The sequence below is a fragment of the Protopterus annectens genome, chromosome 2.part1 (genome assembly GCF_019279795.1).
Source record: "Protopterus annectens isolate FY-2018-M chromosome 2.part1, PAN1.0, whole genome shotgun sequence".
NCBI lineage: Eukaryota > Metazoa > Chordata > Ceratodontiformes > Protopteridae > Protopterus > Protopterus annectens.
This window is the reverse complement of record NC_056729.1, coordinates 1,439,606,008-1,439,629,102: the sequence shown is the minus strand read 5'-3', so window position 1 is coordinate 1,439,629,102 and position 23,095 is coordinate 1,439,606,008.

Sequence of the window (23,095 nt, the reverse complement as noted above, 5' to 3'; positions counted from 1 at the left end):
AAATTCTCATATGTTAAACTCATTTAACATAGCGAGACAGGTTTAAAAAGCAACGGAGATCGCAAGATCTCCGTTGCTACATACTGTCGCTATGTTAAAGGAGTTTAACATAACGAGACAGCTTTAAAAAAAGCGGAGATCTCCGTTGCTTTTTAAATCTGTGTCGCTTGTTAAACTCTTTTAACATAGTGAGACAGTTTATACTAACGGAAAAGTCCGGGCGACCGGACCTTTTTCCGTTAGTATATTGAGGGATTTACAATGGGCACGCTGGTTGGGCTGGCCAATCAGCGTGCACGTTTTAGAGTAGGCATTGTATAATTTGCGATTTCCCATCCACGCGTCCAGATTTCGCTTGAAGAGGGTCAGCGAGGGGCTGTGTCTAACATGAATTGGGATTCTATTCCAGAGTGAGGGGAGCCTCTGGGAAATGAATCTGTCCCTCCAGCTTGTCCTATTTATTTTTGTGCTGAGGTTTAAGTCCCTGGAGCGTGTAGCTCTAAGGGACTTGGATTTTTTGAGGTGGAGCATGTCCATTAATTCTAGGTTTGACATGGCTTTGTACGTCAGGCATAGATCGCCTCTGAGTAGGCAGTAAACAACTGAGTAGAGCTGGAGTTTCTTTAGTCGAGCTGCATAGGACATCTGTTTGTAGCCCATGATCCTCTTGGTGCGGTACTTTTGGGGTCTCTCCAGTTGCTGCAGGTGTCGGGTAAGATACATCCCAAAAGGGGCATTGTATTCAATTATGGGCCTGATGAGTAATGAGTAGAGGGGCACAATGACCTCTCTTGATCTGGATGCGAATCCTTTCGTGATAAGGTGGGCTATATAGAAGGTCTTTCTATCCACTTTGGCAACGTGATTATCAAAGGAGAGATTACTATCTACGTTGGTCCCCAAATCTCTAATTACTTCTTCCGTACTTAAGGGATTACCACCTATGTGGTAATTTGTGGGCACCTTGTTTTTCCCAAAGGGGATGACTATGCATTTTTTAGCATTTAGCTTGAGGCCGTGGCTCTGGCACCAAGCATCCGTCTCTGTGAGACCCTTTTGGAGGATGCTTGTGTCAGCTGGAGATTCGATTATGGCCCCCAGTTTGCAGTCATCTGCGAACTTTGTCAGCCATAATCCCCCGTGTTAGCCTGAACCTCAGAGAAGTGTATACCGAACAAGAGAGTTCCCAGAACTGAGCCCTGTGGGACGCCACTTGTAACTGGTTTGGATTCGGACATGGCACCTGCGATTCTGACCATGTGGGTTCTATCTCTGAGCCAGTTTGCAACCCATCTTGTGATATAGGGGTTGATATTTAAGCTGGTAAGCTTATTTATGATGCCTGAGTGGGGTATTGTGTCGAAAGCTTTTGCGAGGTCCAGGTAGGCTGTGTGGACTACCTTGCCCTCATCTATGGCTTTGGTAACTGTTTCAAAGAAATCAACTAGGTTTAAGAGGCAAGATCTGCCCTTAACAAAGCCAAATTGGGTAGGGTCCAGTGTCTGGAGGCTCCCAATGTCTTTGTTTATGAGTTCATGATAATACACTCCATAGCTTTACAGACCAGACTAGTCAGGCTTATGGGGTGATAGTTCCCAGGGTCTGTTGTGCCACCACCTTTGTGGAGTGGGACCACTGTAGCTGTACGCCATTCTTTGGGTACATATCCTGTAGTAAGACTAAGTTTGAACAGTGACTTAATGTGAGGGTACAGTTCTTCTTGGAGCTCGTGTAAGACACAGCCTGGGACACCGTCCGGTCCCATAGATGCTGCGTTTTTTTCTTTGGAGAGGGCAGCTTTCACCTGTGCATCTGTGATGTCAGGGAGGTTACATTCAGTTGGGATAGGCATTTGCTCCTTTGGTGGGGGAGGGGGGAGAAGTTTGCACTGAATCTGTCTTCCAGGATGTCGGCTATGTCTGTAGGTTCGGTATATTTTGTACCGTTATGCAACAATTCAGAGCATATCTGAAGAGTTTCCACCCATATTCCTGACATAACTAAAGAAGGCCTTGTGATTATCTTTAATGTCTAGGGCAATTTTTCTTTCGAAACTGGCCTTTGATGATTTTATGAGGGATTGAAGTTTCTTGCTAATACTGATCAGAGATGCCTTCCCTTTTTGGGATTTTGCTCTGTCATGTAGTAGCTTCCTTCTTCTGTTGTATAGCTTATTTATGGCCGGGGTCCACCAGACCGGTCTCCTGTTTTTGGAGGAGTGAGTCTTGGTTTTATTTGGGATAGCACGATCCATGCATTCCTGCAGGTGCTCTTAGAATGCATTTGTAAAGGATTCTGCGGATTGGGCTGTATTATCCTCTGGCCTGGGGGCTTTGAAGGATTCCACCTCAGTCTTGAGAAGTGCAAAGTTGGCTTTTGAGAAATTCTTTACAGTGATTTCCTTGGCTGGGGGTGGGGACCGGATATGGATGTCCAGGGAAATTTGTTTATGGTCTGATCTTACCAATGAGGGGTTTACCTCTGGTGTGGAACATAGAGTCCCCATGTTGGTGATGACCAGGTCCAATATGTTGTTCCCTCTTGTGGGAGTGGTGACCAATTGTTCCATCGCGTTAGAGTTTATAAATTCAAGGAACCGTTGGGCGAGGGTGTTTAGGCTTGAGTAGTTTTCCCAGTCAATGTTTGGGTAGTAGAAGTCACCCAATAACATAGTGTTTGGAGAGACCTTCATATTCTCCAGTGTTCTCAGGAATGCCAAGTGGGGTTCCTGTAATAGGAAGGGTGTTCTGTAGCAGGCTACAAACTGAAAGGCAGTTTTGCCCGCTGTTAGTTGCACATGGATGGTTTCCGATGCTTCGTGCAGTGCCACTAACCTGGAGGTGTAGGTATCTTTGATGAATATAGACACTCCCCCTCCTTTTGTGCTTCGGTCTGAGTTTTGGGGACGAAACGCATGGTATGAGTTATAACCTGCTAGTGCTGGGGTGCTCTCAGGAGCCTTGAACCAGGTTTCTGTTACTTCACAGACATCGATTTTCTCCATACTGAGGAGAGCCTCGTGTGCGTGCATCTTGAGGTTTAGACTTCTGGCATTGAGTAGCATTACCTTTAGTTTTTTTATCTTTGGGTTGTCTATGGAGGTGGGTTTGTCCTTTGAGCCTTGCCTAAAAAAGGCACTATGGGGGTGGCAAGAGCCTTGGTCAGTATACGAAAGCCTAAGGGTGGCAGGTGCAAGCCGTCCCTAGAGAAGCAACGTGGCTTGTCGAGCATCTCATCCCAGGTTGACAGACACTGGATCCCCTTTGAATGACACCAATACTTTAGCCAATTGTTGAAATGATCATTTTGTCTTTATACTGTGGCATCATTCTTGGTGAGGGCAAGATGCTACTCAAGGTCAGGATCATACCAGCCTGGGCTACATGGTCAGAGAGCTCCTCTATGTCTCTTTTCATGTAGTCCAGGGAGGTACGTCTCAGGTCATTCACACCAGCATGGACAATGATGGAGTCATACTTGTACTTGCTTTGGAGTGACCTGAGTGCTTGCATTATGTGGTGGATCCTGGCACCCGACAGGCAGCTTACAGTGACCTTCTCCTTGTTCAGTCTGGTGAGCGGGACGTCAGTGTGCCGGACAATAGAGTCCCCTATAACAAGTGTATTTGGTGTGTTGTTTGGCCTTAAGGGCTGTGACTGTGAGGCACACTGATTTTGTGAGATATGTGATTCGTGGGTATTGTTGAGGGGTGGCTGTTGCTTGGATGTCTGCTTAGGAGGTCTTTGCTGTTTAGGCAGATTTTTATTTAGAGCCTCCGAGTATGTTTTTGTGTGTTTATGTGTTGGGTATGCAGATGCAATAGGTCTATGTGAGACTGGATTTGTGGTGCGGATGGTTACCTTTTCTTCCTGACTGACTGTGCCAGTCTTGGGTTGAGAGAGCTCTGCCTCCAGTTTGGCTGTGTAACTGCATCTCTCACATGTATTAGAGTTTGTTGGAAGGAGGAGGGGGTTGTCTGTGTACAAAGATTCACAAGCTGGACTGGAGAGTAACCTTGAAAATGACCCTTGGACATAACAGATTAGTATAGGGAACTGGTTTTCTACTGATCAGATTAGGGAAGGGAACTGATTTTTCACTTGATCAGGAAGGACCAATCGGAAGCTTAGTACTTATGAGAAGTCAAGGAGGGTGTAGTGCTTTAGTTAGTGTTTCCTTATAAGAGCTGAGCTAGTGCAGGGCTTTAGAAAGATAATAGAGTGATTACTTTGAGAGTTTGAACAGTTCTAAGGGAAACAGTGAAGAGCAGACTTTGTGGAGCCTGGAATAGTTTAAACCTGTTTAGGCGGCGCTGCCCGACGCTGCTCAGTGTGCAAAACCACGCAAAAAGAGAGTTGTAGGGTTTTAAGAGAGAGAGAGATCAAGGAGTTTAGAATTGACCCAAAATGGCCAATAAAACTACTGCTTCTAGGCAGTAACCACTCCTCCTGGGACAGGCAGGCTGTTCAGTGTTAACCACTCCCACTGGTGAACACAGAGACTTCCCTTTAGCCCAAAGCAAGCACTGGCCTTCTAGAAACTTCCAAACAGTTCAGAAGAGCAAATCTGTAACTGAACTTTCTTAACTTTCAGAAAGTGGGGAAAAAAGCAAGATTTTTTTGTTTTTTTTTCCTTTTGTTGTAGTTTAAAGGTAACAGAGATACACAAGCAGCAAAAATAATCATAACAGTGCAATAAAAGACCCCACACTTTAGTGCTAGGCCAAAATCAGGTAAAATACATTTTTTAGAGAAAAAAAACGATTTTAAATTAAGTGCAACACAGGAAATGCAGTAAACAGGCTCTAGATGTGTTCCAAGTACTGTTACTGTTACAGATATAAACTTTAGCAAGCCGGAAAATGCCAAAACGTAGGCGACAAAGCAGTAAAACTTAACAAAAAATCAGAAGAAAATACTTAAAATCACAAAAGTGGCTCCTTTTCTTCTCTCAGCGTTTTCTCCCATTGGTAGGTGCTTCAGCAACAACTAGCAAGTGTGAAAAGACGCCAAAACCACGAGGCAGATGGGTTTTAAGAGAGACAGATCAAGGAGTTTAGAATTGACCCAAAATGGCGAATAAAACTACAGCTTCTAGGCAGTAACCACTCCTCCAGGGACAGGCAGGCTGTTCAGTGTTAACCACTCCCACTGGTGAACACAGAGACTTCCCTTTAGCCCAAGCAAACACTGGCCTTCTAGAAACTTCCAAACAATTCAGAACAGCAAATCTGTAACTGAACTTTCTTAAGTTTCAGAAAGTGGGAAAAAAGCAAGATTGTTTTGTTTTTTTTTTTTGTTGTAGTTTAAAGGTAACAGAGATACACAAGCAGCAAAAATAATCACAACAGTGCAATAAATGACCCCACACTTGAGTGCTAGGCCAAAATCAGGTAAAATCCAGTTTTTAGAGAAAAAAACGATTTTAAATTAAGTGCAACACAGGAAATGCAGTAAACAGGCTCTAGATGTGTTCCAAGTACTGTTACTGTTACAGATATAAACTTTAGCAAGCCGGAAAATGCCAAAAAGTAGGCGGCAAAGCAGTAAAACTTAACAAAAAATCAAAAGAATATACTTAAAATCACAAAAGTGGCTCCTTTTCTTCTCTCAGCGTTTTCTCCCCTTGGTTATAATTCCCACTTTTAATGCACTGATCATGTTCCATATAAAAACTACATGTAATAATATAATTCTTTTGAAAATAGTAACAACCATTTAATGCACAACTACCTGCCACAAAAAAACTTTTAACTACTGGTTTAACACATTGTTGCCACCTATTGAAATCACGGGTGCCATAGAAAAACGAAGGTACTAATAGAATTTTAGAAAAAGTGTTACCAGGCTCAGTGATTGTATCGGATGAATGGGCTGCATACAGGGGCATATCAGAACTGTCTGCGATGAACTACACACACCTTACTGTAAACCACAGTAAGAATTTTGCAGACCCTAGAACTGGTGCACATACTAATGCTGTGGAGGGTATGGGGTCACGTTTTAAAAACAGATGTGAAGTTGTTCAATCTTGCCGTTCATTCATCACTGATGGTTTCGGAGCCGATCCCTCAGCTCCGACATGGCTGTTAGCAAGCTCGAGGTTTACCAAAATCTCTAGACCTAGCCCCTTATCCCATGATGCACTGTCTGGAATACCTCAGCTCTAGTTTGCCGTGGCACAGATCTCATGTGTTTCCAGAGCTCGATTACTTTTTGGAGAAAAATAGGATTTACGCAAGTTAAATTCTTTCTTTCAAATAACTAATTTTTATTTATTGTTATTTACTGTTTACCCCTTTTTCCCGTCTTATCTTTTGTATTAGGAAAGTGTAGTTTTTTTGTTAGTTAAGTGCCCCCTGGGCCTACTTGTCAGGGTGTAGTTGTGAATTAACAACTAAGTCTATAGTTAACAGCAGTTGTCTTTATTTTAGTTGCGCAGTAACAACTTCTTTAAAAGTTTTTTTAGTTTACTCTATAATTTGAAAGATGTCACAGGACAAGGACAAATGGCATAAATCAGGCTTCAAAAAATGTCCAGGTTGTGGACAAAAACTGTCCATCACCGATGGACATACGCAATGCATATATTGTTTGGGCTCACATCATTTTCAGGAGTCATGTAGCATATGTCATGCTTTTCCTCCGAGGGTTTTGCTCGAGAGAAAAAAAAAATTAATAGATAGAGGCCTGCTCAAACATTCCTTTGATGAGGTTTTGTCTAGCCAGGATGGGGCTGGTCAGTCCCCTGTATTTTCAAAATCTTCGTTGGCTTCTAGTTCTAAGTCATCGAAGCATAAGACTGCAAAATTGGGAGAATCTGCTGGAACATCGGCCCCAGTGCCTTCGGAGTCTACTGTTTCCATTGTTCGGAGCCGGCCTATGTCCCCGGAGCCGGTATCTGAGACTCCTGCTTCTCCCCTTCTTCAATCTTTGCCTTCTATAAAATTTTCTAGGTCTTCTGTCAGCCTTTCTGATTCAGACATGGATTGACTGGTGCAGAAGCTGCTGAAGGCTCCAGGACTTCCCAAATTGTTGTCGGCTCCGACCGTTGCGTCGGAACCAAAGACCACTGTTATGGACGTTTCTACTCCTCCTCCAAGCCACACCGGTACTTCGGAGCTGGAGGGGGCAGACTTGATTCTTGTAGAGCCCATGGAGCCAAGGCCTGCTTCTGCGCTATTGGCTCCATCTGCTCGGACTTCATCGGTGCCAACCGTGCAGTCTAGGAGCCCACGCTCTCCAGTCGGCTCCAGAGGAGGCAGTCGCACTGACTTGTCAGTGCCGACTCTCCCTCTCGGGGCCTCAGCTCAGGTGAGCTCGGCTCCTACCTCCGGTTCAGAGCCCGCTGCCTCGGTGCAGAGGGAGCTGGCGGTTCCTTTGGGGACTTCAGTTCCGTCGTGTCGGACTCGTGAGGTTATCAGAACCAAGAGGAGCTTTGTCCCCAATGACAATCTCAACTTCAGGTCTAGCCTCATCTTCCCCTATAGCTCCTGGGTCTGCTTCTGTTTCTGTCATCCCAGCCCAGTGTCGAGACCCTGAGCCTCAGGTAACCCCACAGGGTGTTCCTTCCGAGACCTCTCCAGAAATCCTCACTGAAGAGCTTCCCTGGAAGAGGGTGTGTAAGAGGAGACACTTAGACTCCCCACAGGAGTCTCTGACATCAAACACTGACTTAGATGAGTCAGAAGGGTCCCCACAATCCCCCTCTGAAGATGTCTCCTTTGTGGAGATACTTGAAATCCTTAGGCAGAGAGGTGATTGGCAGTCCAAAAGCCCTACTGAGGATGAGTCAGTGCTACTGAAGGCTTTCGGGTCTCAACCTTCCACCTCTTGGATGTCTCCGCCCTACGATGATCTCATGCAGCTGATCTCTCGTAGGGCGTGGGAGTCACCGGACACGATGGAGCCTGTTCCCCGGAGGCCTAATAAATTCATCTCTGCCCCCGTGGATAAGCAGTTTCTGACTAAAGGAGTGCTTGTTGATGCCATGGTGGTGGCAGCAGCCACCAAGAAGGAATTATCCAAGACTTCTTTATCGGACCATCCCCCTAACAGAGATTCTAGGGTTGTGGACTGATACGGGAAACGCATCTTCAGTTCAGCGACATTTTCATTGCAATAGCTGAACTACCTGACCCACTTTACTAGACTACAGAGAGATCTCCTCAAGGAGTTAGGAGATACTCTCCAGGGTTCTGTAGTTACGGGAGTTGCCAACAAAGTGACCACCCAGCTTACTACCCTTAACTCCATAGTAAACTCATCCATGAGGCTCATTTCGTATGCAGCCGAGGGTTTGAGCAGGGCTGCAGGTTCAGGAATTGCCTTACGTAGACAGTCCTGGATGCGCTTATATTCCTTCATGGAACCCCACAAGTCTTCTTTCATCAATGCCCCATTTGATGGCACTGCTCTCTTCGGGACTAAAGTGAAGGAAACTCTCACCAGGAGTGAGCAAGACGGGAAGACTCTGTCTGCCATCGGAGTCCGTTTTGTCACCCCTACGCGGCCTTATCCCAAAGGCACTAAGGGAGGCAAGATGTGGTTCCGAAAATCTCACACAGCCTTTCCAGACACCCATGGTGATACCCATTTTAGAGGCAGAGGAGGGGGTAATAACAGAAGACGCCGCTCTCGCACCAGGGGGGGCCCGCAGCATCAAGGTGACAAAGATTAGTTCTCTGATCAACCTTACCAGCATCCCTGAAGGGAAGCTCGATTGTTCTACTCTGGAGGCAGTCGGGGGTCACTTATCCTTGTATCCCTACGCCTGGCATTACCATCAACTTCGAAAAGTCTACCTTATCACTATCGCAGCATATAAACTTTATAGGAGCAGAGTTAAGACACCTCAACCATCACTTTAAGGCTACCATTAGAAAGAATCTCTCTGCTGCATCAGCAAATCAGCTCTCTAGTATCAAAGATGAAAGCACCAGCATCAGAAGTGTTAAAAATTTTGGGTCTGATGGCTGCTGCAATCATAGCCATTCCTCTAGCGAGAATGCATATGAGAATACTTCAATGGTTACTTTTCACTCAATGGTCTTACCAGGAGCTTCCCATGAGTCACACAATATTGATCACAAACTCGTGCAAGAAGGACTTTCAGTGGTGGTTGACGTCTCCTCATGTAACCGTAGGTCGCCCATTTGTATTTCCACCTTCAATAGCCACTGTGACCACAGACGCCTCCCTGATTAGGCGGGGGGGCATTATCAGGAGAGACTGTCCAAGACACATGGACAGAACAGGAGTTACATTTGCATATCAACATCCTGGAGATGAGAGCAGTACTTTTGGCATTGTAGTACTTCCAAGACTCTCTTCCTCACAGGACCATTGCAATTCAGACAGACAATATGTCAGTGGTCTGGTATTTGAACAAATAAGGTCGGACCAGATCTTACCCCTTATGCCGAGAAATCCTCAGAGTTTGGCAGTGGGCTGTATCCTCCCAGCGTTTTCTGTTGGCAACGCACATCCCGGGAAGATCCAACATGATAGCAGACAAACTGAGCAGGGCAATTTTATTGCCTCACGAGTGGTCCCTCAAACAAGATATAGCAGACAGGATTTTCCGCAAATGGGGCCAGCCTTGCTGTGATCTTTTTGCCAGTCACCTAAACACCAAATGCAGAAGCTATTTTGCCCTGATTCCCCCCTCCAGGGGAGTCCCCAAGGGATTCACTTGTACACACTGGCCCCTAGGTCTTCTCTATGCATTTCCACCAATCCCTCTGATTTCAAAGGTTCTACAGAAAGCTTTGTTGCTAAGGAGGACTATGATTCTAATAGCCCCTGATTGGCCTCGGTAGATTTGGTTCCCATTCCTACTTCAGCACCTAGTGAAGGAACCATGGATTCTGGACCCGGTTTCAGACCTGCTGACAAATCCGTTTGGGAACCTCCATCCTTCTCTACAGTCTCTGCAGCTCACAGCTTGGCTGCTCCAGTTCCCCTCATTGCCAGGCTTGATAATATTTCTCAGGAGACGAGACACATCTTGTTGTCTTCCCAAAAGCCTTCCACCAGAAGATTATACCTCAGCAAATGAAAAAGATTTTCTTTATGGGCCTCCAAACAGAACATTGACCCTTATAAAGCACCCATGTCCTCCATCTTAGAATTCCTTACCATGATTTTCAACAAAGGTTCAGCAACAGCTACAGTACGAGTTCAAATGGCTGCCATTGCTAACTTTCACCTAGGAATAGATGGATTTAACATTATGGCTCATAAGCTGTCTAAAGCCTTTCTCAAAGGGACCTTCCACATCATACCCCCAGTGAAAGTTCCTTATGCACCATGGAATCTGAACTTACTATTGTCCCGGATTATTCTTCCTCCCTTTGAACCAGCATCATCCTGTGAAATGAAGTTCTTATCATGGAAAACTCTGTTTCTAGTGGCCATTACATCTGCCCGTAGAGTGTCAGAGCTTCAAGCCTTATCTATCAGACCACCTTATTTGATTTTTCTCCCTGATAGAGTATCACTCAGAACAAATCATTCCTTTTTGCCTAAAGTTTGTTCCGAAACTAATATTAATCCAGTCATTGAGTTACCAGTCTTCTTTCCCAACCGTTCTAACAAAATGGAAAATATTCTACACAATCTTGATGTTCACAGACAGCTCAGATTTTATCTGCACAGAACTAAAGATATTAGGAAATCAGACCAACTCTTTTTATCCTTTTCAGAAACCAGAAAAGGTAGGCCAGTGGCTAAAACAACTCTATCTAAATGGTTATCGGATTGTATTGCCTTTGTTCATTCAGCTGCCAATATGCCTTTGCCTCAAAAGATCAAAGCTCATTCTACCAGAGCAGTATCTACATCTGCTGCTTTTCAAGCCAAAGTGCCTTTAGATAATATTTGTGTGGCAGCCACTTGGTCTAAACCTCATACCTTCATCACTCATTACAAAGTGGATAAGGCCTCCAGGGACAGGGCCTCTTTCGGGTCCATGGTCCTGAGAAATGTACTTCCGTGAACCACCCGAGATTTGGGGTGCTAGGGACGCTACCCATCAGTGAAGAATGAACGTTGAGATTGAACAACTTCACATAAAGAAGTTATGTACTCACCATAATGTTCCATGTGAGTTGTTCTAGCTCGCCTTCATTCTCACGTCCCTCCCTCCATCTCCCACCTGGCTGACAGTTGACCTGGATTCTAGCTTCATCTTGGTTATACATTCCTTTTTATTTTTTGTTGGAATAATTATTATCTGACAAAAGTAGTACACGCAGCAAACAAGATCTGAGGTATTCCAGGCAGTGCATCATGGGATAAGGGGCTAGGTCTCAAGCTTTTGGTAAACCTTGAGTTTGCTAACAGCCATGGAACCCATCAGTGATGAATGAAGGCAAGACAGAACAACTCACATGGAACATTATGGTGAGTACATAACTTCTTTTTTAAGCAGATGAACGGGACACTGAGGCATATGGTGGACAGCCACTTAGATCAGTTTGCATTGAATCATGTATGTCTTTCATTGTTTTGCGTTCTTTAACATACCAATAAACTTGAAATGTAGTTTGAGAAGAGTGATTCTCCAGCTGTATTATTTGCTTTGGTGGTGTCTAGTAGGAATTTATTGTTAGAGCGGAGGGGTCTGGAAGTGATGTATGGTTGTAATAATTTTTGGAGGGCAGGGGTTTTGTCTGGTTGGTGCAGTATTTTCTGGGTAAAGGTTAACTGATTAAAGTGTAGTAGTTGAGGAAGTTCTAGCCATTCTAGCTGTTTAAGAGCAGTACAGTGATGTGTTCTCTATGGGGGATAAGTGGCAAACTTGGCAATTTTATTATAACAAGCTTCGAGTTTGGTTCAGATTTGTGTAGGTTGGTTAGGATTGGGGAGGCATATAGGAGGGAAGAAAGGAGTTGCATGCGAGCAATAGTAGCTTTTGTGTGTCTAGTTAGGAATTGTTTGTTTCTGTAAAGTAAACTTAGTTTCTTGTGAACCTTCTTAATGGTTTGTGCTATATGTATATCAAACTTCAAGTTGTTGTCGATTTCTATGCCCAGCAGTTTGGTATGAGTGGTTGGGGTGATGGTGGTTTTATTTTTGGATAGGATGGTGAAAGTTTGGGAAAAATAGGTCAATTTTGTTGGGGAGAAGAGAAGGAGCTTTGTTTTGTTGGGGTTTAGTATGAGTTGGGAGTTGCTGAGCCATGATTCTATGGACAGAAAGGAGTCTTGGGTTATGGTGTGGAGGTCATGTAGGAAGGAAGCTGTGCAGATTAGGGTAGAGTCATCAGCATAATGTATGACAGTGGCATGTAGTGTGGTGGTGTGGAGCTGGTTGGTGAAGAGGGTAAAAAGTAGAGGCACAAGGATAGATAGAGCCTTGTGGAACCCCCAAGGTAATGGGGAGGAGAAGGGAAATATGTTTTTCCCATTGGATGGTCTATTGTCATTCTGATAGGTAACTTCTGAAACATGTGATAGTGGAGTTACTGAGATTTAGTGTGGAGAGGATGCTGATGAGTTTGTCATGATTAATGATGTCAAAGGCCTTAGACAAGTTTAAAAATGTGGCAGATACAAATAATCTCCTGTTTCTATAGTGGTTCACTGTATTTGTGAAGGACATGAGGGCTGTGGTAGTGCTGTGAGAGAGGTGGAAACCATGTTGAGTGTTTGATAACAGTTTTTGTGTGTTAAGGTAGGTCATTAATTGGGTGTGTATAGTCCTCTCTAGAATTTTAGATAAGGGGGACAGGATAGCAATTGGCCTATAATAAATAAGTTCATTTGTGTTACCTCCTTTATGTAAGGGTATTATGGGTGAGATTTTCCAAATATCTGAGACTATGTTTTCAGGTAATGATCTGTTTATGAATATGGCTACTGCTATAGCATCTGCTGTAATTTGCACAAATTCTGCTTGCTAGGAGGTTATCTGTGGCTAATGTTGTTGGTTTTAGTTTTCTTGGTAGTTTTCTTGCAGTATCAACAGACACTGGGTGGAATGTAAAGAGGTTGTAGCTGTTTTGGGAGTTGGTGCTTTGCTGGGCTGAGGATGGGGTTGGGGTGCTGGAAATAGTGTGAGAATTAGCAAGGGTTTGAATAGTTTCAGTAAAGTATTTATTGAACTGGGTTGCTATGCTGTCGTGGTTGATGGAGTAGGTGTAGCTGATTTGCCTGTTAGAAGTATATTAATTGTGGCCCAGATTATTTGAGGGTTATTACGGTATTTTTTTTGGATATTGTGGTAGTAGTTGATTTTGTCTGATCTTACTAGTTTCTTGGATTTATTTCACGGTTCTAAGAATGTTTGTCTTGTTGATTGGGTTTTGTGTTTGTGAAACTGTTCCCATGCCTTATCTCTCGCCTTGAGTAAGGATCTGCATTCCTTACTAAGTCAGGGTGCATAGTTAGCTTTTACTCTGACTGTTCAGGAGGATGTGTGGCAGTTTAGTATATCAAGGAAAGTGGTGTTGAAGGAGTTGACTGCGTCTTCAAGGGGTAGCTGTCTGAGTGATTCCCAGTTGCAGCTATTTACTGTGGAGATGAACCTGTTTGGGTTGAAGGATTTTTTTTATTTCTAATTAGCCAGTAGGTTGATTTGGCTGGTATGCTGAGTATGGGATTTTAGTAGAAAGGTTGATAGATGGTCACTCAGACCATCAGGGAGGCAGCCTGATTGGGTTGACAGGGTTGGGTCATACCTCTCAACTCTACAGATTTTCGCAGAATGTCCAGATTTTAGCCTCATATTTTTGGTCCATTTTTCATAAAATTGTGGATTTCTTGCAAATTAGTGATAAATCATTTAATCCTGATGTTCCAAAATAATGATAGACATTTGAGTTTCAGACTTCATATCCTTCGGAAAATTCATGCTAATATAAAACCTGTTATTCTATCAACGTTCTAAGTTGTAGAAGCAATATTTAAAATTTGTCCCTATTTTTGGGCCTTTGTCCCACTTATACTTATGGCTTTGTCCAGATTTCTTGCTCTAAGAGGTTGATAAGTATGACTAAGTTCCAGTCCAGGACAGAGTGTCGGCTGAAGGATTTGTCAATCCTTGTAGGAGATGTGATAAGTTGGGTGAAACTATGTAGGTTGATAGGTGATGCTGGGTTTTTGAGAGGAACAGTTGAGCCAGTCAACATTGAAGTCACCCATTTGGATAGTTTCCTGTGGGAGGGAATTACAGACCCAGTATAGTATATTCTCCAGTGTGGGAATATTGTTCCCAGGTGGGATATAACTGCCTATGATGTTAATTTGTTTTTTTGGGTTAAGTGTCAATTTGGTACAGATAAGTTCTGCATTGTCAAAGTTGGGGATGCTTAATTTTAAACAGTCAACCAATAGGTGATCATTGAATAGGATACCTACTCCTCCACCCCTTTTGGATATAGTGTCTTTTCGTAGAATGTTGAATCTGGGAGCTACAATTTCATCATTGTTATTGCTGGGTTTGAGCCAAGTTTCTGTAAGTATTACTATATCTGGGTAATAATGGGAGAGTAGGGCATGCAGGTCATGGACTTTGTTTGTAATACTTCTTGCATTTATATTAAGGAGGAAAAGGCAAGTGTTACATTTCTGGTGTAATAGGCCTAGGTCAATGGTGCTGGAATTGTTTACTTTATTTTGAAGGGAGATGGGGCCAGGATTTGGGTGTATGTCACAGGAGAGGTTTAAATGTTTAATAAGATGTAAGATTAACTTGGTAACTTTGTGTAGTAGTTTATTGTGTTTTTGATAGGTGTGGGATGATGTAGATAGAGGTAGGATTTTATTAGTGTGGTAGTCTATGTGGCTGGTATTGAATAGGTTTGGAGATATGGGAATGTAAAATGGACTAATTTGGTGGACCAATGAGGATGTTTGGGAGGAAGGGGAATGGTTACCTAGTAATGGTGTGTAGTATGATGCAAGGGAGTAAACAAGTACTAGCAGTGAGCCACAGATGATATACATGGCTGTCTGGGTTAGGTGTTTGTTATTAAGCAGGGATATTTTATTAGGTTATGATGCTATGGAAAAGGAAGGGAGGTGTGTGAATGCAGATAAAGGCAGGTGGGAGTTGCCTGAGTGGGTGTGGTGAGCAGGCCTAATTAGTGTAAGTGTGGGTTCTGATTGGCTGATGGAAAGTGGGATGGCCTTCATAAGTATAAATCTAGTCAAAAGGGGGGTGGGAATGGGGGTAGAGCAGGGGAGCAGAGTGAGCCAGAAAAGCAAACGGAGCAGGATGAGCTACTTCCCCGAGCTGACTGCAAGCATAATAACAATCAGTAGATTGCAGCTAGTCAGGGCAATATCTTAGACACCTCAACCACTGGAGTAAGCAGAGTTCCTATAGAGTCTGATAGAGTGCAGAGAAGCTGGATAAGGTGGGAGAACTTGGTCAGATCAAGGGTAGAGATACATATGTGGCTCGATTTGTTGAGTTGGATGTGAGCTGTGATGGACGGGGTATGGGTCCCGTAGTGTGCTAGCCTCTTACCTTGCAGTACAATACTGCAAAACCTTTAAACAATGTACAGAAATATAGGAGAATAACCTATACTGTGGTTGTTCTGTAGATAGACAAGTATTTTATTTGTCCTAGCTGGGCTAATATAGGTTCCAGTATCACAGCACTTTTAGTTAGTGCAGGGCAAAGCAGTCCAGGCAAAAATACGTTTCTGGGTGGCTGTGGGATTACAGATGAATTTCTGTGGGTTGAACTGAAAAGACAAAAGGAGAAAATATTTATGTAAGCAAGGTAAGGAATTTAGAGGAAATAGATAAGAGTGTGAAGCTGGAGTCAGGGAAATGTGAGGTGAATATAAGAGAGGAAAAGAAGGAAACAACAATATAGTCACAAAAGGCGATACCAGGAGAGGAGGAGGAGGCCAAAGTAAAGTGAGCTTGAAAAGCAGCGGTAAAATCAGTGTAGGGCAGTAGCAGTAAGGAGCATTCTGAAATAGCAATTGGAGCCAGAAATACAGTAAATATGGAGTTTCCAAAACCACAACAATAATGAGTCTATATAAGTATAACAACAGTAGAGACTATCAGTGAGCATATTACAGTTCAGTGACTAGCAGAAACAGTATGCAGGGTATAGTTTCCTTCAGTTTATCGCAATACTAGCCACTTTTAGGACTGCGATTCCTTTTAAATATATGGCAGAAAAAACATCTAACTACTGTACAGATGAGCAAAAACCATATTGATTATTTAGCTGTTCTACACCTTAAGACAGCAAACATTTCAGTCTGAGATATCTATTACAATATGGAGTAGATGCACATCTAAGTAATGTAAAATGAACAATAATTTGAAAACAAGAGAGCTATCCTACACTTAAGGTAAAGAACATTATAGTGGCACGAGCGTCTGTCTATGCTTGTAGTTCACAAAGAACAAAATGCGCTCGTACGTACCAAGTACAAACAGCTAGAAACTGCTGTACTTATTAGCTTGATTTCCCTATCAAACAGACATTGCATTACATATTCAGTTAAAAGCAGAATGTAAAAGATAGCACAATCTGTTTTGATTAAAGTTACTTACGAGGTGAGCACACTACTTGAGGATGACACAGATAGCTGCTACTCTATTACTAATCTTTAAAAATGGTGCCACTGGGATAAGGGCTAATAAACACTGGGACATCAGAAAGGGGGTGGGGCAAGAGAAAGGTAGAAATAGGCTTGGGAAAAGATGGAAAAGGGGGCAGGTCAGATGATTAGCTAGAGACGGAGAGTATTAGTTATGTACTGGGGTTGTGAAGCTGGAATGGCTGAGACCTACAGCCATTACCCAGAGCTAACTGCAAGCACATAACAATTAGTAGATTGCAGCTAGTCCAGGTCAGTATGTTAGATTCCTCATACAGTGGAGTAAGCGGAGTTGCTGTAGAGTCTGACAGAGTGCAGAGAAGCTGGATAAGATGGGTGAACTGGGTCAGACCAGGGGTAGAGATACATAAGTGGCTCTATTTGTTGAGCGGTGTGTGAGCTGTGGTGGGGGGGAATGGGTCCCATAGTGTGCTAGCCCCTTGCCTTACAGTACAATAGTGCAAATCCTTTAAACAGTGTACAATAATATAGGAGAATAACCTACACTGTGGTTGTTCTGTACCTAGACAAGTATTTTATTTGTCCTAGCTGGGCTAATATAGTTTCTGGCATCACAGTGCTTTTAGTTAGTACAGGGCAAAGCAGTCCAGGCAAAAATATGTTTCTGGGTGGCTGTGAGTTTACAGATGAATTTTTGTGGGCTGAACTGAAAAGACAAAAGGACAAAATATTTATGTAAGCAAGGTAAGGACGTTAGAGGAAAGAGAGAGATAAGAGTGTGAAGATGGAGTAAGAGAAAAGTGGGATAGGCAGATAAAAGAGAGGAAAAGGAGGAAATAACAAAATAGACACAAAAGTTGATACCAGGAGAGGAGGAGGACAAAGTAAAGTGAGCTTGAAAAGCAGCAATGAAATCAGCGTAGGGCAGTAGCAGTAAGGAGCAGTCTGAAATAGCAATTGAAGCCAGAAACACAGTAAATATGGAGTATCTAAAATTACAACAATAATGAGACTATATAAGTATAACAACAGTAGAGACTATCAGTGAACATATTACAGTTCAGTGACTGGCAGAAGCAGTATGCAGAGTATAGTTTCCTTCAGTTTATCACAATGCTAGCCACTTTTAGGACTGAGGTTCCTTTAAAATATGGCAGAAACACACCTAACTACTGTACAGATGAGCAAAAACCATGTAGATTATTTAGCTGTGTTACACCTTACAATAGAAAACATTTCAGTCTGAGATAGGGGTGGGAGAATGGCATAATGGTTAAGGTGTTTACCTTACAGACACAACAGGTGTGCGGTTTCACATTCTCACATGGGGCAATTGGCTGGCTTTGAACACAAATGGCAAGCCTAGCCCAGTAATATGAACCTATGAACCTATATATATTACAATATGGAGAAGAAGCACAGCTAAGTAATGTAAAATGAACAGTAATCTGAAAATAATAAAACTATCCTACACTTAACGTAAAGAACTTTACAGTGGCACAAGCATCTGGCTATGCTTGTAGTTTACAAAGAAAAAAATGTGCTTGTGCACGCCAGGTACAAACAGCGAGAAACTGCAGTACTTATTAGCTTGATTACCCTCTCAAACAGACATTGTATTAAATATTCAGTTAAAAGCAGAGTGTAAAAGATAGCACAATCTATTTTGATTAAAGTTACTTATGAGGCGAGCACACTACTTGAGGACACCATGGATAGCTGCTATCTATAGCTGATATTTAAAAATGGCAACGCTGGGATAAGGGCTAATAAAAAGTTCGTTAGGATGTCAGAAAAGGGGTGGGGCAAGAAAAAGGTAGAAATGAGCTAGGCAATAGATGGACAAGGGGGCAGGTCAAAGGATTAGCTAGAAATGGGGAGCATTAGTTATGTACTGGGGTTATGAAGCTGGAATGGCTGAGACCTACAGTCACTACCGGGAGCTGACTGCAAGCACAATAACAATCAGTAGATTGCAGCTAGTCCAGGTCAGTATGTGAGACACCTCGTACACTGGAGTAAGCAGAGTTCCTATAGAGTCTGATAGAGTGCATGAAGCTGGATAAGGTGGGAGAACTTGGTCAGACCACAGGTAGAGACATGTAAGTGGCTCTATTTGTTGAGTTAGATGTGAGCTGTGATGGGTGGGGGGAAATGGGTCCCGTACTGTGCTAGCCTCTTGCCTTACAGTACAATAGTGCAAAGCCTTTAAACAGTGTACAAAAATATAGGAGAATAACCCACACTGCGGTTGTTCTGTAGCTAGATAAGTATTTTATTTGTCCTAGCTGGGCTAATATAGTTTTCGGCATCACAGTGCTTTTAGTTAGTGCAGGGCAAAGCAGTCCAGGCAAAAATATGTTTCTGGGTGGCTGTGAGTTTACAGATGAATTTCTGTGTGTTGAACTGAAAAGACAAAAGGACAAAATATTTATGTAGGCAAGGTAAGGAAGTTAGAGGAAATAGAGAGATAAGAGTGTGAAGCTGGAGTAAGAGAAACGTGGGACAGGCAGATATTAGAGAGGAAACTAAGGGAACAACAAAATAGACACAAAAGGTGATACCAGGAGAGGAGGAGGACAAAGTAAAGTGAGCTTGAAAAGCAGTGGTAAAGTCAGTGTAGGGCAGTAGCAGTAAGGAGCAGTCTGAAATAGCAACTGGAGCCAGAAACACAGTAAATACGGAGTGTCCAAAACCACAACAATAATGAGACTATATAAGTGTAACAACAGTAGAAACTATCAGTGAGCATATTATAGTTCAGCGACTGGTAGAACCGATATTCAGAATATAGTTTCCTTCAGTTTATCACAATGCTAGCCATGTTTAGGACCGAGGTTCCTTTAAAATATACGGCAGACACACATCTAACTATTGTACAGATGAGCAAAAACCATGTACATTATTTAGTTATGCTACACCTTAAGACAGCAAACATTTCAGTCTGAGACATCTTTTACAATATGGAGCAGACATACATCTAAGTAATGTAAAATGAACAGTAATCTGAAAAAAATAGAGCTATCCTACACTTAAGGTAAAGAACATTACGATGGCACGAGCGTCTGACTATCCTTGTAGTTCACAAAGAAAAAAATGCGCTCATGCACGCCAGGTGCAAACAGCTAGAAACTGTTGTACTTATTAGCTTGATTACGCTATCAAACAAACATTGCATTAAATATTCAGTTAAAGGCGGAGTATAGAAGACAGCACAATCCATTTTTATTAAAGCTACTTACGAGGTGAGCAAACTACTTGAGAAAGCCACGGATAGCTGCTACTCTGTTGCTTATCTTTAAAAATGGTGCAGCTGGGATAAGGGCTTATAAAAACTTTGTTGGGACATCAGAAAGGGGGTGGGGCAAGAGAAAGGTAGAAATGGGCTAGGGAATAAATGGACAAGAGACCAGATCAAAGGATTTGCTAGAAACGGGGAGTATTAGTTATGTACTGGGGTTGTGAAGCTGGAATGGCTGAGACCTACAACCACTACCCAGAGCTGACTGCAAGCACAATAACAATCAGTAGATTGCAGCTAGTCCAGGTCAGTATGTTAGACACCTAGTACAGTGGAGTAAGCAGAGTTCCTATAGAGTCTGATAGAGTGCAACAAGTTCGATAAGGTGGGAGAACTTGGTCAGACCAGGGGTAGAGACACGTAAGTGGCTCTATTTGTTGAGTTGAATGTGAGCTGTGATGGGGGGGATGGTCCCGTAGTGTGCTAGCCTCTTGCCTTACAGTACAATTGTGCAAAACATTTAAACAGTGTACAAAAATATAGGAGAATAACCTGCACCGCAGTTGTTCTGTAGCTAGACAAGTATTTTATTTGTCCTAGCTGGGATAATGTAGGTTCCGGCTTCACAGCGTTTTTAGTTAGTGCAGGGCGAAAATTTACTTGTGAATCGATCATGACATTTTCTTTAGTTTTCTCGGTATGCAAAAATATTTCTGTAGGCAACATCAGGCAAATATTCTAAACTTTCTAGACTTAATAGCTTGCCTTGGGGCTAGATAAATGCTTTACCATTCATTTGGTGTATATTCTTTCTCACAAATGGCTTCCCAATTTTCTTTAATTACTGAGGCATATTTTGTTGCATTCTCAATAATTGGCTTATACTCCCTACTAATAACAGCTTTTCTCTCCCAGTTTCCAGATCGGTCTTCCATAATGTAGCTGACTATTAATGGTGTGCATTTATACTGTGTTTCAATACTCAAGTCTTGCCTTCTATTCTGTGTAAACCCAGATATGTTTACATACACAGAATGTTTCTGTATGTGCATGCTGGGACACTGACTCACAGCCTTACTCCCAGTGTAATTTGTTAACATTTTGCAATGAACATAACAAATGGTTATAAGACGAACCTATATATGAAAAAGGCTGGGTACATTTGAGATGCAGCAGAAATAAGTCCCAAATCTCAGAAAAAGACACTGTGCAACACCAGATGAGTAACAAGTGAGATTGATAAAAGGGTGCTAAATGTTATTGTGCATGTAAAAAATATGTTGAAAATATTTATATCATAAAACAATTCATGCATTGTGATTTGGGGGGATAAAGTAATGACGTGAAAGGACAACTCCACCCAAACAGCATTTATTTTCTCATCAGAGAGTGCTTTGTCTTCCCTTTATTCCAAACCAATAAGTTATTGTCTTTGTCAAACCCCTTTTTCCCCAATTTTGTATGAGGTTAAAGTGTCATATCAACATTAGTTAATGAGACCAAATCACCCAGAGTCAATGTATATACCACCGTGACACATGGCAAAGAAAATATAGTTTCTGTAGTACTTTTATCAATTTCTGTTTACAGCTGTGCATTTACACACTAGTCTTCCTTTTCATAGGTATATACTAGGCTAACAACCACTGGGACCATGCATCCTAAATCTCTGACAGGTTTTGCTACCCTTAGTAGTGTAAGCAGGGGCTTGGGAGATGAGGCATTTACAGCAGGGGCCTGGGAGAAGAAACATTTACAAGCTGCTTTTGTCCATTAGAGACACCGGTGCCAAACTAGGGGTGAATTTCTGGTTCCCCATCTAGTTGTCCAAGTTATATTTGAATTGGGTTAGGGAGGAACAGTATCCTTTTTACAAACAATATGACTCTCTTTTTATTTTCAAATAATTTTTTATTTTCCAAATAATATAATGTTTAACAATACAATCATCAATAAACAAGTATTATAAACCTTTATATACACTATGTACAACTGACCTGAACAAAGGAGGAGAAAAAAAATTAATAAAATATATGAAATTAATAAAAAATGTATAATATTCAATTAATAAAGTATAAAGTTATACATTCATTATTTAGGGTTAATTTTTAATGTCTCAATAAGAGTTAACATTTTTTCGCAAGGATTGTTTGTCCATGTTTTAGATGAAATTCTCAATTCCTTCACCTTGATTTCTAATGTCGCTGTTTCTTCCATCAATCTCAAGAATTCTTCCAGAGTAGGTTCTTGTGAAGACTTCCACTTTCTAGTTATACATTTCCTTGCCACAGCTAGTATGGACCAAAGTAGATATAGATCTTTTTTATTCATTTCAATAGTATCATTAACATTTAAGACAACTAAAGATTTGGTTAAAATAAAGGTATCTGTGAATATAGCTTGGAAAAAAATAGTAATTTCCTCCCAGAATGTTTTTATATGACTCTCTTGAGCTACTCCAGGTCAAACTAACTATAGGTAAAACACCCTACCACATCATTACAAGCTACAGGTCCCCCACCATCAACCAAGAGAAGCACACCACTAACCTGGACTTACTAAAGTTACTCACTATACAGCCAAACACTTTGATCGTAGGAGATTTCAACTATTCTTCCATTGATTCTGTGACATTCCCAAACACAAACAAGCTCGCTCTTAGGTTCCTAGACTTTATCAATATAAATGCCATGGAACAGCTAGTCTGCGCCACCACAAGGGGCTGAAATGCCCTAGACTTAGTACTCACCAACATGGGGGGGGGTCACTGAATTACCCCCTGTGTGTTGCCCTCCCTGATAAGGTCAGACCATAAATCTGTCTCATTAGAAATAACGATTAGACCTGACACTTCCACAGGTGCAAAAAAAAATGAAAAATTTCTCCAAAGCAAACTACAGCCTACTAGGCAATGGTATAAAAAGTTTCAACCTCCCTGTTAACACAGCAAACAATGACTCCTATGCAGAGGAGTACACAAATGCCCTGTATAAGCACCTAAATACCTGTATAGACTCGGCTGTAGCTGACCAGATCAAAACCAGATCCTCACAAAATAACAGGCCACCCTGGTGGACCTAAAGTATAAATAGGTTATATAACAAAAGGAAGAAACTGATGTCTAAGAGCAAGAGGGAACTTACTTAGCAGAAGGAGAATACCTTCCACAGCTTGAACAAGCAAATCAGATATCTTACAAAGTCCTCTAAATCTAGTTATGAAGCTAAATCCCTAGCTAAGGATAATCATAAGGCATTCTTCGGCTATGTCTGAAATCTAAAAAGGAATGTGCCAAACTTAATAGTGGACAGTACC